The following is a 17,433-nucleotide window of genomic DNA, read 5'->3' on the forward strand; positions in this document are numbered from 1 at the left end:
TCCTTTATGCCTTATAGCCTTTTTGGTACTTCATTTACTGCATTCTGTCTTTTTTTGGGTTGAATTTATTTTTTTGTAGCGAAATGTTTAAATTCCTTTCTCATTTTTTTAATATGTTCTGTAACTATTTTATTTGATATTACCATGGGGATTATATTTAACACACCAAAGTTATAACAGTCTGACCTGAATTCATGTCAAATTAATGTCAATTCAGTAACTAAAACTGTTCCTTTCCTGCTCCATGTTCACCCCTTTCAGATGTTGCTATCACAATATTACATCTTTATACATTGTCCAAAAACATAAACTAATAATTTCTAAAAATGTATTAATTTCTTAAATCATGTAGAAAACAAAAGGTGGAGTTACAATTGTTATAATAATGCCAGCTTTTATAGCTGCCTGCATTTATACCTTTACTGAAATCTTCATTCATACAGCTCAAAGTTACTATCAAATGTCCTTTCATTTCTACCTACAGGACTGTCTTTAGCATTTATTATGGAACAAGTCTAGTGGTAATGAACTCCCTCAGCTTTTGTTTATCGGGGAATGTCTTAATTTCTTTCACAGTTTTGAAGGACAGTTTGCCACATACAGGCAAACCTCGGAGATATTGTGGGTTCAGTTTCAGACTACTGCAGTAAACTGAATATTGCAGTAAAGCAAGAAATTTTTGGTTTCTCAATGCATATAAAAGTTCTATTTACACTGTACTGTAGTTATTAAGTGTCCAATAGCATTAAGTCTAAAAAAAACCCATGTACATACCTTAATTTAAAAATATCTTTTTGCTAAGAAATGCTAATTGAGCTTTCAGCAAATCATAATCTTTTTGATGATGGAGGGTCTTGCCTTGTTGATGATGGCTGCTGACTGATCAGGGGAGTAGTTGCTGAATATTGGGGTAGCTGTGGCCATTTCTTAAAATAAGAAAACAATACTTTGCTGCATTGACTTATTCTTCCTTTCACAAACAGCACGTAGGCTGTCTGATGATAGTATTTTACTCACAGTAAAACTTTCAAAATCGAAATCAGTCTTCTCAGACCCTGCCACTGCTCTATCAACTAAATTGATGTAATATTTATTTTCTTTCTTGTCATTTCAACACTATTCTATATTCTCTCACCAGTGTACAAGGGTTCCAATTTCTCCATATCCTCACCAATACTTGTTATTTTCTGTTGTTTGGATAATAGCCATCCTGATGGTTAAGTGGTATCTCATTGTGGTTCTCTTTTGCATTTCCCTAATGAGGAGTGATGCTGAACATCTTTGATGTGCTAAGTGACACTTGTGTATCTTCTTTGGAGAAATGTCTGCTATGTCCTCTGCCCATTATGAATTGGGTTTTGGAACTTTTTGTTCTTTTTGATTTTAGCTTTTATTCACAGCTGCATTGTGTTTGACTCCTGCTGCTTCTGGTAATCTGCTTGAGGAATGGGATGACTTCTTTATGATTTCCTGCAGTGCTGGTGGCATATAGAAAGAGGTCCTAGCAAATACTTGTAGTATAGTAGGGTTGGCCAGTCATTTGGCCAGATTTTGTAACCTGCTAATTTGACTATGGCAACAGCTGGTAGTTGGAGAGTTGGGGACAGTGAAGAAATTAACATGAATTGGGTTCCTATTCTGTGCCAGATACTATGCTATGCATAACTTATATACACATAACTATAATTCTCATAGTGCTCCTTTAATGTAGATAGTATTAAATTTATAGATAATCTGTTCAAGTTCAAAGAAGTTAATTTCCTACTCTTAAATCACATAGGTAGTAAAAAATGACTATCTCTGGATTCAATTATCAGGTCTACCTGACTCCAAAGATTTTTTTTTTTTTTTAAATCATGCTGCCTCTCTCTTCCCTAGCCTAAATTTAACCAGAAAGCAAGCCTTTGAATCTGAAAATTGTTGAAGGACGATGATGAGTTGAACATTTTACTTCATTCTTTGGAAGAAAAAAATGAAGAAAATTGTGAAAAGCTTAAATTAAGTTCTTAAAATGGATAGGATTTCTTGAAGACATTGAGATGTCTTATCTGTAGGTACTGATCACCTTATAACATCCTCTACTTTTGTATCTTTGGTGCCATAAATCAAAGTGCCCTGAAGTGCCCCTCTACCTCTTTGAGTCTTAAGTAAGGCAAGAGTAAAAGGAACAGATATTTATCAAGATTCTATTGTATGCTGGGCAAACTGTAAAAGGGAAGTGGCTATTATTCCAGCTTTATATATGATAAAACTAAGGCTCAGAGATCTAAAGTGAACCATCCAAAATCACACAGCCAGTAATAATAGGGCTGAATTTGGCTTTTTTCAGGGACTAAGCTTCCTGTCTTAGAAATTTAATTGTCACAGTTCTAGAGACTGGGAATTGCAAAGTCAAGATGCTGGTAGATTCAGTATCTGGTGGGGGCCTGCTTTCTTGTTCATGGATAGCCATGTTTTTGTTGTGTCCTCACATGGTGGAAAGGGCAAGTGAGCCCTTTGGGGTCTCTTAGAAGGCACTAATCCCATTCATGAGGGCTCCATCCTCTTGACCCAATCACCTCCTAAAGACCCTGTCTCTTACTTTCACATTAGTGATTAAGAGTCAACATATGAATTTGTGGGGGCGGGGGGAATACAACATTCAGTCTATAGCACTACATCAATGAGAAAGTTCTTTATTGGCCCTCTGGTAGTTATTGGAAACTGTCAGGAGGTCACAGAAACTGTTGTTTCTATCCACACCGAATATTGTGGTGGGTTGGCCTATCATTGCAGGCTTGTTTGCACTTGTGATCTCTTATGCCTCATAATTTAACCAAAACCATGATGATAGCCTATCTGGATGGGTTCTTCTCTTGGATGAGATTGGTGCTCCTCTGAGGTGACTGAATGGAGGTTAAATTTTCAAAGGAACCAGTCATCGAGGGCACTCTTTTTCTAAATACCTCAAAGGAATTGATCACCAATATACATCATAAGATCCTGTCCAAGTTCAACTGATATTTTTAGATCTTTTTTTTCTTTAAAAGAGAATTTTTGAGAACTAGAGTTTGTATTAATACAGATGACTTATGTGTTTCTGTCTTTGAAATAGACCATAACCAATAGAGCAAAAAACCCTATTGGTTTGGGGAGAGGGATTTCTTTTTTTATAATTTGTTACTTAATTATACCTTTAAAAAATGTTATTTAGACTTACATAGATTTCAGGATTCTGTAGCAGGAAATGGAACTTATGATACTGTTTCTCAAATAGAGGCCTTGGTACTCATAATACTCATTTTTAGTCTTAGAAGCAGTTAAGCCTTTATAAGTTAAGGAATTCAGTTTGATAATAGCCTAGGTTAATACCTATATGGTTCTGTACCATACTTTAGAAAAACTTTTTTTCCTACCTGGTATTGCAGAAAGAAAAAGATTGTTCAGCAAAATGTTTCCCACATTTTTAATCCTGATGATTTTTCCACTCAACACTTTACACAAAGAGGTGTAGGTACAGATAGCAGTTTGCTGGCTCTGTGTAATGATCAGTCTTGGTCCTCATTCATTTCCTGGAGCCACTCTCCATTCCTGTATAAACAAGTAGTTTCAACAAGGGTCTAATAGGGCCTTAAAATATGCCGCCAGTATTTACAGCTTGCAAATATGGAATCTATTAGATCAGGTTTTTAACTCAGTAAATATATCTACTTTATGTGCATCACGGTTTTAAAGCTAAAGAAGATTTAGGAAACTGAGGGTAATGAGCCTGTTGTCTTGCATGGTAAGGAAGACATAATTTATAAATTTTAACATGAAAAGTTAATCATAAATTTGTAGAAGAATAGACTATTAGGACTGAAGTGTCATGATAGCTATAATTTTTTAATGGCTCAGGAAAAGAAAAAATGGAGAAGGATGAAGTAGAATAAAACGTTAGTTGTTGAATCTAGATGGTAAATATTTGGGTATATATATATAATTCTTTTCTATAGGTCTGAAAGTTTATATAATAAAAAGTAAAAAAAGAAAAGAAAATCTCTTAACCATGAAGAACATTTATAAAACTGTGCACAAAAGGGATGTCTGGGTGACTCAGTGGTGGAGTGTCTGCTTTCGGCTAAGGGTGCCCGTGATCCCAGAGTCCTGGGATCAAGTCCCACATCGGGCTCCCTGCATGGAGCCTGCTTCTCCTTCTGCCTGTGTCTCTGCCTGTCTCTTTCTGTGTGTGTCTTGTGAATAAATAAATAAAATCTTAAAATAAAAACTGTGCAAAAAATAACTTCAAGATAATATATGGTTCATGCTCTATTACCTAAGAGCTTTAGGTTCTTTTTTTTTTTTTTTAAGATTTTTATTTATTTATTCATAGAGACACACAGAGAGAGAGGCAGAGACACAGGCAGAGGGAGAAGCAGGGTCCACGCAGGGAACCTGATGTGGGACTTGATCCCGGGTCTCCAGGATCACACCCCGGGCTCAGGCGGTGCTAAACCGCTGCGCCACCGGGACTGCCCAAGCTTTAGGTTCTTATTAGCGTTGGTAGGTAAGAATTAAAACAGAGGTGTAACTCTAGAGGTTCTCAGAGGCCAGGCAGCGAATGTGAATGAGGTCAGTGGGTTTGCCATAAGGCAGTAGGACATGATAGGGTTTGAGAAAGCACGGGAGTATGCAATGCAGCTCACTGAAAACACCCAGTCTTTAAGAAACTTTAATGTGCATTCAGAATGAAAATAGTTTGAAGGGCTGGCAGTTTGTGGCCTCCTACAAATGATAAAATTGACCATCTCTAAATTTACTCAGCTTTCTGTTCTCTGTCCTCCTTCTATCAGAAGATAGTAGGAATGGTTCTGTTATCAAAATGAGGAAAATGTGGGGGCGGGGGGCGGGGAACCTGGTGGCTCAGCAGGCAGCAGCTGAGCATCTGTCTTTGGCTCAGCCCTGTAATCCCGGGGTTCTGGGATGGAGTCCCTCATCAGTCTCCCCTCAGGAAGCCTGCTTCTCCCTCTATGTCTCTGCCTCTCTCTGTGTGTCTCTCACGAATAAATAAATAAAATGTTTTTTAAAAAGGGAGGGGGGAAATGGGTTCCTGACACTTGAGAGTGATGGGAAATCTTTACTTACCCTCTGTAGAACTTGCCCCTGTTGCCACAGCTTTATAGCTTCGGGAGTAGAAAAAGTAGCCTCTCATCATCATTGTTGTTGTCTTCTCCTCCCCCCCCCCCCCCCCGACCCTTTTCTCCTTTTGGGATCTGCAGCAAGATTTATGGTAGATTTTCGGAGACTCGTGTAACAAAAAAAAGCACATTATGATAATAGACCCACATCTTTCTCAGCTTGGCCTTTGGATGATTGGGGGGGGTATAATTATAATTTATAAGGGTGATTTAAAGTATAATTTCTTCTGCATGTGGATGTCCAATTTTCCCAGCACCATTTATTGAAGAGACTTTCTTCCAATGGATTGTCTTTCCTCCTTTATCGAATATTAGTTGACCATAAAGTTCAGGGTCCACTTCTGGGTTCTCTATTCTGTTCCATTGATCTATGTGTCTGTTTTTGTGCCAGTACCACACTGTCTTGATGACCACAGCTTTGTAGTACAACCTGAAATCTGGCATTGTGATGCCCCCAGATATGGTTTTCTTTTTTAAAATTCCCCTGGCTCTTCGGGGTCTTTTCTGATTCCACACAAATCTTAAAATAATTTGTTCTAACTCTCTGAAGAAAGTCCATGGTATTTTGATAGGGATTGCATTAAACGTGTAAATTGCCCTGGGTAACATTGACATTTTCACAATATTAATTCTGAAACTAGACCACTCTCTTTCACCATACACAAAGATAAACTCAAAATGGATGAAAGATCTTAATGTGAGACAAGATTCCATCAAAATCCTAGAGGAGAAAACAGGCAACACCCTTTTTGAACTCGGCCACAGTAACTTCTTGCAAGATACATCCATGAAGGCAAAAGAAACAAAAGCAAAAATGAACTATTGGGACTTCATCAAGATAAGAAGCTTTTGCACAGCAAAGGATACAGTCAACAAAACTCAAAGACAACCTACAGAATGGGAGAAGATATTTGCAAATTACGTATCAGATAAAGGGCTAGTTTCCAAGATCTATAAAGAACTTCTTAAACTCAACACCAAAGAAACAAACAATCCAATCATGAAATGGGCAAAAGACATGAAGAGAAATCTCACAGAGGAAGACATAGACATGGCCAACATGCACATGAGAAAATGCTCTGCATCACTTGCTATCAGGGAAATACAAATCAAAACCACAATGAGATACCACCTCACACCAGTGAGAATGGGGAAAATTAACAAGGCAGGAAACAACAAATGTTGGAGAGGATGCGGAGAAAAGGGAAACCTCTTACACTGTTGATGGGAATGTGAACTGGTGCAGCCACTCTGGAAAACTGTGTGGAGGTTCCTCAAAGAGTTAAAAATAGACCTGCCCTACGACCCAGCAATTGCACTGCTGGGGATTTACTCCAGAGATTCAGATGCAATGAAACGCCGGGACACCTGCACCCCGATGTTTCTAGCAGCCATGTCCACAATAGCCAAACTGTGGAAGGAGCCTCGGTGTCCATCGAAAGATGAATGGATAAAGAAGATGTGGTCTATGTATACAATGGAATATTACTCAGCCATTAGAAACGACAAATACCCACCATTTGCTTCAACGTGGATGGAACTGGAGGGTATTATGCTGAGTGAAGTAAGTCAATCGGAGAAAGACAAACAGTGTATGTTCTCATTCATTTGGGGAATATAAATAATAGTGAAAGGGAATATAAAGGAAGGGAGAAGAAATGTGTGGGAAATATCAGAAAGGGAGACAGAACATAAAGACTCCTAACTCTGAGAAACGAACTAGGGGTGGTGGAAGGGGAGGAGGGCGGGGGGTGGGGGTGAATGGGTGACGGGCACTGAGGGGGACACTTGACGGCATGAGCACTGGGTGTTATTCTGTATGTTGGTAAATTGAACACCAATAAAAAATTAATGTATAAAAAAAGTATAATTTCTTTGACTTTGATATTGGCTGCAACTTAATTTGAACCACGTAAGTGTGCCTTTGAGACTTGGCAGCTTTCTTAAAATCTCTTTTCCCAGTTTTCTTATTTTTTAAAGAGGAAGAGTAAAGGTTTTGTTTTGTGAGCCACAGCTGGGTTATGGGTCCTCTGCTTCGACCTTTCAGCCCTTCTGGAAGCTTGAGCCAGCCTTAACTTTTCTCTGTTCTTTAATATGCACTGCTCCCAGTAGTCTCCTCAGGCACTGGAAGTCTTCCTCATTCACTTTAGAAGAGCGGATTCGGGGTGAGACCAGGCCTCACTCTTAAGTATATGTGGAGTACACAGAGTAGGGACCCTGAGGAGGCTTTTTCTCCCTAAAATCTTCCTCAGCTCACTCTTTGCTTGGAATTTCAACAGTAGAATGCATCCTCCTAACCTAATTTGAGAACTGTTTATATACCAGGTGCTATATGGTAGACATAAGAGGTAAGTAGATAAATAAAATATGGTCTCTCTCTCCTACCAGCTCCCAGTTTGTTATGAGGCTTTTCATTGCCTTGGAGAAGATACTGCTTTAAGGTATATTCAGCTGTGTAAACCTTGGCGAGAATGAAAGATGATGAACTGGTTTTGGCTTATGGAGTTGGAGATACAAGGGAAGAGGAGAACTGCCCAAAAAGCTGTTACTTACAGAATGAGAAAGACCTGGGCCACATTTTGTTAGAATGAGTGATTTACTTAAAAGTTTTTGGAAGGAAGATACATTCATATGGTTAAAAAAAAATGTTAGAAGTGTACTCTTTACCCTTGCTCTCCATCTTTCTAACTCTCGTCATTCCAGAATTTTTTTATGCAAATGTAAGCAAATATGAAAATATATTTTTATTTACTTGTATACCCCTATTTTTTACACAGTGGTAGCCTACTCGATACACTATCCTATATACCTTCTTTTATTACTCAATACCTGTTTTTAAAAGATTTTATTTATTTATTCATGAGAGACACACAGAGAGAGAAAGGCAGAGACACAGGCAGAAGGAGAAGCAGGCTCCACACAGGGAGCCCAACACGGGACTTGATCCTGGGTCTCCAGGATCAGGACCTAGGCTGAAGGCGGTGCTAAACCTCTGAGCCACCCGGGCTGCCCTTAATACCTTTATTTTAAAGGACTTATTAGCATTTAATGAACCTCCCTCCATGTGGTTTCAAGCTACCAGGACACAGTACCCTCCCCTCATCTTCTCAGCTCTTCTGCTGAAGACTTTGACCTTCACAGTGACAGACTGCTTTGAGAGCTTTTCCTTCCCCAGAATTTTGTGGTAGCCCGATCACACCACATCAGTGATAGGAGCAGCTCCAGGCTTGTTTTTGGCAGCATTTACCCATGTCTGCTCACTGACCAAGGTCCTTGGTTTATCAAGGTTGACAGTTGCGCAGAAGCTCTCTTTCCTCGGTGCTAGGAATACCTCATGCCACAGTAACCTGAATGATGTTTGCTTACTCCACCCTCCTGGGTGCTTCCCCTGCTTGCCCATGTGGCCATGGCACTGGCTCACATGATCGCAAACTTTCCAGGTCTTCCTCAGTTTAGATGGCATGCTGGCAGCCTAGGCAAGAGTCATTACCTAAAATCTTCTGGAGACGTTTCTGTGTGAATGCATACGGAGCTCCTTTATTGTTTTCTCTGGTCATATAATATTTATTGATATACCTTGATTTAATTAACAAGCTCCCTATTGGCAGTGTTTGCTTATATTTTACCATGACAGTCACTGTTGCAACAAATAATCTTATATATACCTTATACAAAATTTACCATGTGTGCTCATTTATGTGTAAACTCCTAGTAGTAAAATTGCTGCATCAAAGGCTTTATGGATTTGTAATTTTGAGATCTGTGCCAAATTCCCCTCTGTGAGAGTGTTCCTGACTTACACACTAATCAGCCATGCCTGTTTCTTCATAGTTCCATCGATGGAGTTCTTATCATACTTTTGATTTTTACCAGTGTGATCAGTGAAAATGGCCTTGCAGTGATGCTTTCTTTTTTGCTTATGATGAATAAGGTTGTACATCTTTTCTTATAGCTGAAGCATTGATACTTCTTTTTCTATGAGATGCCTATTCATACCCTTTGTCCATCTTTCTTTTGCTGATTTGTTACTTGCCAATTTCTAGGAGCTCTTTATATAATAGGAAGTTTGCTCTTTGTGATAGGAGTTACAGACATTTTTCCCAGGGCCTTTTTTTTTTTTCTTTTCCTAAGTTTATGGTGGGTTTTTGCCATGTGAAACCTTGAGTTTTAAACTGCTGAATTTTCCATATGGCCTTTGTATTATCCTAGCCCAGTTTTGATAGCACAAAATCATCCATTCTTTCCATGGTTTCACTCTGTTCTTCCTTCTTGGATTGACAGCAAATAGCTTTCGGTACCTTCTTCCATGGGTCTGTTCCTGGGACTGTACCTGTTCCATGGTTTCACTCTGTTCTTCCTTCTTGGATTGACAGCAAATAGCTTTCGGTACCTTCTTCCATAGGTCTGTTCCTGGGACTGTATCTTTGTCAGTTTTAGGGTAGTCCTTATAATTTTGTTAGGAGATTTTAGTGACCTGAAAAAATCCCCCATTTCTTGATTTCAGGCACTTCAGAAAACTTTCTGGCATTTTCTTATAAAATTAAATATGTGATTACCATGCAGCCCAGCAACTGTAGTCCTGGGGCATTTATCTCAGGTAAATGAAAATTGTTCATACAAAAACCTGGGCAGCACTATTCACAGCAGCTCTGTTTTTAACAGCCCCCAACCTGGAAACAACCCAAATGCCCTTCAGTAGATGGACAGCTACAAACTCTGGTACATACATACCATGGAATACTACTTAGAAATGAGAAGGAACAAATTATTGATACATGCAACAATTTCAATGAATTTCTCATGTATTATGTTGGGTGAAAAAAGTCAATCCCCAAAGGTTACATATTATCCCATTTATAAAACATTTTTGAAATGACAAAATTTTAAAAATGATGAAGAGATTAGTGGTTGCCAGAGATTAAGGATGGGGAATGAGAGAGAGGTGGATGTGGTTCTAAAAAGCAACACAAATTTTTGTGGTGATGGCACAGCTCAGGATCTGACTAAATATATAGTACTAAGTATAGTAGACATCTTTATCTGTGGGGGATACATTCCAAGACCCTCAGTGGATGCTTGAAATTGAATAGTACTGAACCTTATATATACTAGGTTTTTTCCTATATGTACATACCTATTATAAAAGCTAACTTATAAACTAGGCACAGTAAAGGATTAATAATAATAACTAATAATAAAATAGAACAATTATAACAATATACAGTAATAAAAGCTACATGAATGTGTGCTCTCTGTCTCCAAATGCCTTAGTGTACTATACTCACCCTTTTTTGTGAGGACATGAAATGATAAAATGCCTACGTGATGAGATGAAGTGAGGCAAATGATGTAGGCATTGTTATATACTGTTGGGCTACTACTGACCTTTTGGCAATATGTCAGGAGTATCATCTGCTTCTGGACTGTGGTTGACCACTATTGTACACAGGTGTGCATGCTCATGAATGCTCATACACACACACACACACACACACCATGAGTACAAGTAAAATGGGACATCTGAATAAGATCAGTTGATCGTATTACTGTCAGTATCCCAGTTGTGATATTGTATGGTAGGTTTGCAAGATGTTACCTCTGGGGGAAATTGAGTAAAAGATCAAGATCCTGTATATAAAATCTCAATTAAAAAACTAAATCCCCATTTCTGCAAGTAGCAGCTTCACCAAGAGGAACTGGTACTCTACTGTGCTGGGATTAGCAGTGGAACCCCCCAGGGACCAGGTGCTGATGGTGGAATGTGGGGGAACAGAGCAGTGCCTCAAGTTCAACCCAGCACTGTCAGGCAAGATGAAGAGCTGAGAACACTGACTGCTGTTTCCTTCCAAATTCTCTGGGATAGCCCAGCTGGGTAGCCCACCATACAGCCTGTTGAAGTGTGGGTGAGGGGACTGGGAAAGGACTGATTTAAGTTCTAGTATCTTGGAAGTCAGTGAAGGTTTGACATTCATGGTTGGAGACAGGAATGGGAAGGAGTTCCTAAGACCAGCTTTGCTGTGGGTGGGTTTATCCTGATATTGCCCAGCATGTGCCTCATTGTCATATTTATTTTGGTGTCCCTAATGCTGTGTCATTGGCTCTGGTATGAAACAGTGTGGCCTAGCATAGTGGTTCTCAAAGTGTGATAGAGTGACCCCTGAGATCCCTAGAACCCTGCTAGGGATTTCCTGAGGACAAAACTATTTTCACAATAATACTTACACATTTGCTAATTACTCTCATTTTCTTACAAATGTACAATGGAGTTTTCTGGAAGCTACATGTTGTAAAATCAACATGTTAAATGCAGAAGCAGATAAGAGAATCCAACTATTTTCTGTTAAGCCAGACATTGAGAAAACTATAAAATTTAAACCATCCACTCTTCCCACTTTTTTGTTTTGGATACTATAGTTGCTTCTTTTAAAATGTTACTTATGTTAACATGTAATAAGATTATTGTTATTTTAAAATAATAAGGATTTTCTTAGTTTAATTTTAAATAGGTGAATATTGGTATAAACCACATAAACAAAAAATTTTTAGGGTCTTCAATAATTTTTGAAAGGGTAAAGGAGTTCTAATACCAAAAAATTTGTGAATCTTTGGCTTGGCAGAAAGTACTTAGCCAAAAGTTGGTACGTTTGAGGTCTAGTCAACACTTTACTATGTGACTATATAAACAAGTCATTTAGCCTCTTTAATTGATTTTTTTTTTGTTACATAAATACTTATTATCTTGGTCTACCATACCTTAAAGAAAAATAAGTTTATATGAGAGGCTTTGAAAATACAATATCCTATAAAATGTAAGGAATTTAATGGTTATGTGACAAAACTGATGTTGGAAGAAAACAAAGAACAGGGGTTTCTGGTGCGTTAGCTGACATTCTATTTGCTTTTTCAGCTTTTTAAATTTTTGCGTATCCTCCTAACATGCTCCTTTACATTTTATTTCTGTTTCTCAGTTTTTCAAACAACCATTCAAAAAAATTGTTATTGAAGTAGGGTTGACATACAATGTTGTATTAGTTTCAGATGTACAACATAGTTATTCCACAATTCTATACATTACTCAGAGCTCACTATGAAAAGTGTAGTCACCATCTGTCACCATACAACATTATTACAATATTATTGACTATATTTCCTACTCTCTACTTTTGATCTCCATGACTTATTTATTTTATAATTGGAAATGTGTGCCTCTTGATCGCCTTCACCTATTTTATTCCCCACCCATGTCCCCTCTGGCAACCACCAGTTCTCTGTATATATGTGTCTCTTTTGTTTTTTAGATTCCACATGTAAGTGAAACCATGTTATTTGTCTTCCTCTGTCTGAATTACTTCACTTAGCATTATACCCTGTGGGTCCATCCATGTTGTCACAAATGGCAAGATTTCATTCTGTTTTTAGGACTAATATTCCCATGAGTGTACACGTGTGCGCACGCATGTGCCTTCTAGATGTATACATCCTCTTTATCTATTCAACTATTGATGGACATTTGGGCCGCTTCCATAATTTGGCTATCATGAGTGATGCTGCAGTAAACATAAGGGTACATATGTCTTTTCAAATTAGTGTTTTCATTAACTTTGGAAAAATTTTCAGTAGTGGAATTACTGGATCATATGGTATTTCTATTTTTAATATTTTGAGGAACCTCCAAAGTGTTTTACACAGTGGTTGTACCTGTTTACATTCCTACTACGACCCATGAGACTACCCTTTTCTCTACATCCTCGCCAACACTTCATGTTTCTTGTCTTTTTAATACTAGTCATTCTGACTTGTGCAAGGTGATAATCTCATTGTGGTTTTTTTTGTTTGTTTGTTTAAAGATTTATTTATTTATTCATTCAGAGAGAGCGAGAGAGAGGCAGAGACACAGGCAGAGGGAGAAGCAGGCTCCATGCAGGAAGCCCGATGTGGGACTCGATCCCGGGTCTCCAGGATCACACCCCGGGCTGCAGGCGGCGCTAAACCTCTGCGCCACTGGGGCTGCCCATCATTGTGGTTTTGATTTGCATTTGCATTTCTCTTATGATTAATGATGTTGAGCATCTTTTCCATATGTCTATGAGCCATCTGTATTCTTTTTATTTTTTATAAATTAATTTTTATTGGTGTTCAATTTACCAACATACAGAATAACACCCAGTGCTCATCCCGTCAAGTGTCCCCCTCCGTGCCCGTCACCCATTCACCCCCACCCCCCGCCCTCCTCCCCTTCCACCACCCCTAGTTCATTTCCCAGAGTTAGGAGTCTTTATGTTCTGTGTCCCTTTCTGATATCTCCCACACATTTCTTCTCCCTTCCCTTATATTCCCCTTCACTATTATTCATATTCCCCAAATGAATGAGAACATACACTGTTTGTCCTTCTCTGATTGACTTACTTCACTCAGCATAATACCCTCCAGTTCCATCCACGTTGAAGCAAATGGTGGGTATTTGTCGTTTCTAATGGCTGAGTAATATTCCATTGTATACATAAACCACATCTTCTTTATCCATTCGTCTTTCGATGGGCACCGAGGCTCCTTCCACAGTTTGGCTATTGTGGACATGGCTGCTAGAAACATCGGGGTGCAGGTGTCCCGGCGTTTCATTGCATCTGAATCTCTGGGGTAAATCCCTAACAGTGCAATTGCTGGGTCGTAGGGCAGGTCTATTTTTAATTCTTTGAGGAACCTCCACACAGTTTTCCAGAGTGGCTGCACCAGTTCACATTCCCACCAACAGTGTAAGAGGGTTCCCTTTTCTCCGCATCCTCTCCAACATTTGTTATTTCCTGCCTTGTTAATTTTCCCCATTCTCACTGGTGTGAGGTGGTATCTCATTGTGGTTTTGATTTGTATTTCCCTGAGCCATCTGTATTCTTTGGAAAAATGTCTATTCAGGTCCTTTGCCCATTTTTAAATCAAATTGATGTGGGGTTTTTTTGGTGTTGTCTAAGTTCCAATATCTTTCTTGGATATTAGCCCCTTCTCAGATATATCATTTGCAGATATCTTCTTCCATTCACTAGGTTGCCTTTTTGTTTTGTTGATGGACTTTGTTTTTGTTTTTTTTGCTGTGCAAAAAAGCCTTTTATTTTGATATAGTCTCAATAGTTTATTTTTGCTTTTCTTTCCCTTGCCTGAGGAGAAATATCCATAAATATGTTGTAAGGCTGATATCCAAGAGATAACTATGTTTCCTTTTTTGGTTTCAGGTTGAGCATTTAGGTCTTTCATCCATTTTGAGCTTACTTTTGTGTATGGTGATAAAACAGTGGTCCAGCTTCATTCTTTTGCATGTCGCTGTCCAGTTTTCCCAGCACCACTTATTGAAAAGACGGTCTTTTACTCATTGTATATTCTTGATTCTTCTTTTGTAGATTAATTGATCAAATAAGTGTGGGTGTGTTTCTTTCTGGGCTCTCTATCCTGTCCCATTGGTTTGTTTTTATGTCAGTACGACATCATTTTGATCACTATAGCTTTGTAGTATATCTTGAAGTATGAGGTTGTGATTTGTTCTTATTTTTGAAGATTCCTTTGGCTATTTCAGGTCTTATGGGGTTCCATACAAATTTTAGGATTATTTGTGCTAGTTCCGTGAAAAGTGCTATTGGTATTTTGATAGGGATTGCACTGAATCTGTGGATTTGCTTTGGAAAGTATGAACATTTTAACAATACTGATTTTTCCAATCTGTGCATGTCGTATATATTTCCATTTGAGTCATCTTCAGTTTATTTCGTCAATGTCTTACAGTTTTCAGAATTTAGGTCTTTCACCTCCTTGGTTAAGTTTATTCCTAGATATTTCATTCGTTAAAAAATTTCTCTTCCTGATACTTCGTTGTAAGTGTATAGAAGTACAACAGGTTTTTGCATATTAACTTTATAACCTGCAGCTTTGTTGGAGTCATTTATTCTTTTTTTTAAAAAAAATATTTTATTTATTTATTTGAGAGAGAAAGTGCACAAGCAGGGAAGAGGGGCAGAGGGAGAAGGAGATGCAAACTACCCCCTGAGCAGAGGAGGCTGATGGTGGGGCTTGATCGCAGGACCCTGGGATCATGACCTGAGCCAAATGCACATGCTTAACCTACCAAGCCACCCAGGTGCCCCTCATTGATTAGTTCTAAGCAGCTTATGGTTTCTATCATTTCTCTTATTAATATGATGTATCACATTGGTTGATTTGTGAATATTGAACCACTCTTGTATCTGTGAAATAAACCTCGATTGTGGTGAATGATCTTTTAATGTATTGTTGAATTTGGTTTGTTAATATCTTGTTGATGATTTTTTGTATCTGTGTTCATTAGCAATATTGGCCTGTAGTTTTCTCTATTTTTTTTTTGTAGGATCTTTGGTTTTGGTAATGGTAATACTGGCCTTGAAGAATGAATTTAGAAGTTTTCCTTCCTCTTCTGTTTTTTTTTTTTTTTTCCAATAGTTTGAGAAGAATAGATTTTAACTCTCTTTAAAATATTTGGTACAATCATCTGTAAAGCCATGGACTTGGATTGGAAAGGAGTTGTTGTTGTTGTTGTTGTGTTGTTTTTACCACTGATTTGGTTTTATACCAGGTAATTGGTTTGTTCAAATTTTCTATTTTTCCTTATTCAGTTTTGGAAGATTGTATGTGTCTAGGAATTTATCCATTTCTCCTAGGTTGTCCAAATTTGTTGGCATGTAAGTTTTCATTGTAGTCTCTTATACTTTTTTATATTTTTGTGATGTCAGTTGCTAGTTCTTCTCCTTCATTTCTGATTTTATTTGAGTCTTCTCTCCTTGATGAGTCTGGCCAAAGGTTTATCAATTTGTTTATCTTTTCAAAGAATCAGCTCTCAGTTTCATTGATCTTTTTTCTTGTTTTTTAATCTATTTATTTCCACTCTAATCTTTTTTTTTTTTTTCACTCTAATCTTTATTCTTGGCTTCCTTTTACTAACTTTGGGCTTTGTTGTTCTTTTTCTAATTCCTTTGGGTGTGAGGTTAGATTGTTTGAGATTTGTCTTGATTTTTGAAGTAGGCCTATTTCACTGTAAGCTTCTTAGAACTGCTTTCGCTGTGTCCCAAAGATTTTGGACCATTTCATTTCATTTGCCTCCATGTATTTTTGTATTTCCTCTTTTATTTATTCATTCACTCATTGACTGTACAGTGGCATGTTATTTAGCCTCCATATGTTTGTATTTTTTTCCAGTTCTTTTCACATAATTGATTTCTAGTTTCATACCATTGTGGTTGGAGAAGAAGTTTGATAAGATTTCAGTCTTCTTAAATTTATTAAGACTTGTTTTATGGCCTAATATATGCTCCATCCTGGAGAAAGCTTCATACACACTTGGAAAGAATGTGTGTTCTGCCATCTTTGTATGGAATGCTCTCCGTGTAGCTGTTGGATCAGTTAGATGGAGTGTGTTGTCCCAAGCCATTGATTTTTTTTTGTCTGAATAATTTATCCATTGATGTAAGCATGATATTAAAGTCCCCTACTCTTCAGCTTCTTCCTTATGCTTGTTAATTTTTGCTTCATGTGTCCAGGTGCTCCAGTGTTGTTGGGTGCATCAGTATTTATAATTGTTATAGCCTCTTTTTAGATTGATCCCTTTGTCATTATGTAATGCCCTGCCTTGCCTCTGGCTATAGTCTTTGTTTTAAAGTCAGACAGTCAGGGGTGCCTGGGTACTCAATTGGTTAAGTATCTGCCTTCGGCTCGGGTCATAATCCCAGGGTCCTGGGATCGAGCCCAGCATCAGACTCCCTGCTTGGCAATGAGTCGGCTTCTCCCTCTCCCTCTGTGATCTCTCTGGCTCTCTCTCTCTCTCTCAAATAAATAAAATCTTTAAAAATAAAATAAAGTCAGATAATCAATGTAATTATTTAAAAAAATTAAGTAAATACGTCTTCCAAAGTTTTAATTCAAGAAGGGATTTATATTCCTAATACCTTGAAATAGCGTCATAAGGTCAGGATCTGTATTCTGGAGAAACCATTTACTAGTCACTATGTGACATTAGGAAAGTTACTTAATCTGTGTCTTGAGTTTCTTATCTATGAAACGGGACTAATCCTACCTTACTTTCCAGGGCAAATATGAGTACCGAATTATTGCATATGAAAACTTTGCCGAGCGTTTGGTATATAATAGATGCTCCATAAATGATAGTTGCTATAATTTTCATTAACGTATAACAAAAGATACGGGGTTAAATTTTAGTCTCCTACCTTGTCTTCAGTGATTAAGTTACTTATAAAACAAGTTTTTT

At 38.0% G+C, this 17,433-nt stretch overlaps 1 protein-coding gene across 6 annotated transcripts in view; it reads left to right on the forward strand.

Moving 5' to 3' along the window:
* BORCS5 (BLOC-1 related complex subunit 5) overlaps window positions 1–17,433 on the forward strand; it is a 94,470-nt gene that overhangs the window by 51,478 nt on the left and 25,559 nt on the right. The gene's annotated exons all lie outside the window — the stretch shown is intronic.

This window comes from Nyctereutes procyonoides, unplaced genomic scaffold (genome assembly GCF_905146905.1).
Source record: "Nyctereutes procyonoides isolate TBG_1078 unplaced genomic scaffold, NYPRO_anot_genome, whole genome shotgun sequence".
In the NCBI taxonomy this organism is placed as follows: domain Eukaryota; kingdom Metazoa; phylum Chordata; class Mammalia; order Carnivora; family Canidae; genus Nyctereutes; species Nyctereutes procyonoides.